The sequence below is a fragment of the Hyaena hyaena genome, unplaced genomic scaffold (assembly GCF_003009895.1).
Source record: "Hyaena hyaena isolate Hyena2069 unplaced genomic scaffold, ASM300989v1 scaffold_960, whole genome shotgun sequence".
NCBI classification, from domain to species: Eukaryota; Metazoa; Chordata; class Mammalia; order Carnivora; family Hyaenidae; genus Hyaena; species Hyaena hyaena.
In genome coordinates, this window is record NW_024081589.1 from 30,036 (window position 1) to 31,575 (window position 1,540).

Here is a 1,540-nt window from a genome sequence, read left to right on the forward strand (position 1 = left end):
AAGTCAGATGCTTAGCAAACTGAGCCACCCAGGCACACCTCTTATGCAAGTTTTAGAATAACTTTGTCTACATCTGCAAAAAACAAAACAAAACAAAAACCTTGCTGGAGTTATTATAGAAACTAATTTATTTAAAAAACAACAACAACACTGTTTTTAGATGTTTGTTTTTGAGAGACAAGAGACAAAGCACAAGTGGGGGAGGGGCAGAGAGAGAGAGACATAATCTGAAGCAGGCTCCAGGCTCTGAGCTCTCAGCACAGAGCCTGACATGAGGCTGGAACTCACAAACCAGTGAGATCATGACCTGAGCTGAAGTTGGACATTTAAGCGACTGAACCACCCAGATACCTCTCTATAGGAACTGCTTTAAAGCTGTATATAAATTTGGGAAGAATGGACATTTTTATATGGTGAGTCTTCCAACCCATGAACACAGTATGTTTCTCCATTTATTTAGATCTTCTATGATTTCTTTTATCAAAACTTGGAAATTTTCAACATATGCATCTTATATATGTTTTGTCAGATATATGACTTGAGATTTCATTTTTTGGAACAATTGCAAATGTTATTGTGCTTTTAATTTTGATTTCCACATTTTTTTGGTAATATATAGAAATGTGATTGACATTTTTTGCATTGATCTTGTATCCTTCAAACTTGCTGAGCTCGCTTATTTGTTGTAGGAGTTTGTTTTTGTTTTTGTAGATTCCTTGGTATTTTGTACATAGATAACCATGTCATCTGAAAATAGAGTCAGTTTTATGTGTTTTTTTTCTGATCTCTATTCCTTTTATTCTTGTTTCTTGATTTACTGCACTGCTTAGAACTTCCAATACTATGTTGAATAGCAGTGGTGAGAATGAACATCGTTGTCTTGAACCAAACCTTAGGGGGGAAACATTCCATCTGTCATCATTAAATGTTACCTGTAGATTTTTTGTAGATGTCCTTTACAAAGTTTAGGAAGTTCCTCTGTATTCCCAATTTTTAAAGAATCTTTATTATGAATGGGTGTCAAATTTTGTCAAATACTTTTCTGAATCAATTGATATGACCATATGATTTTTCTTCTTTAGTCTGTTGATATGGTGGGTTACATTGATTGAGTTTCAAATTTTCAAGCAGTCCTGCAATCCTGAAATAAATCCTACTTGGTCATTGTGTAGATTTTTTTGGGGGGTATAGATTGCTGAATTTCATTTGCTAATATTTTCTTAAGGATTTCTGTGTTTGTGTTCATGAGGAATATTGGTCCGTAATTTTCTTTTTGGACTGTCAGTGGCTTATTTTGTTATCATGTTAACAGTGGCTTCATAGAATGGTTTGGAAAGTATTCTTCCTCTTCTATTTTCTGTAAGAGATGATAGAAAATTGGTGTTCATTCTTCCTTAAATGCTTGGTAGAATTCTTCAGTGAAACCATCTGGGCCTGGATATTTCTTTTTTTTTTTTTTTTTTTTTTTTACAAATAGTTTATTGTCAAATTAGTTTCCACATAACACTCAGTGCTCATCCCCATAAGTGCCCTCCTCCAT

The 1,540-nt window shown here is 34.0% G+C and overlaps 1 protein-coding gene across 2 annotated transcripts in view; it reads left to right on the forward strand.

The window, feature by feature from the left end:
• Positions 1–283: 283 nt before the first annotated feature.
• The window catches only part of CLCN5 (chloride voltage-gated channel 5), a 256,472-nt gene continuing 255,215 nt past the window's right edge, over positions 284–1,540 (forward strand). For both annotated transcript variants that reach the window (XM_039221177.1, XM_039221178.1), the window contains exon 1: positions 284–413. The gene's annotated coding sequence lies outside the window, so the exon portion shown is untranslated. The remainder of the gene's footprint in view (positions 414–1,540) is intronic.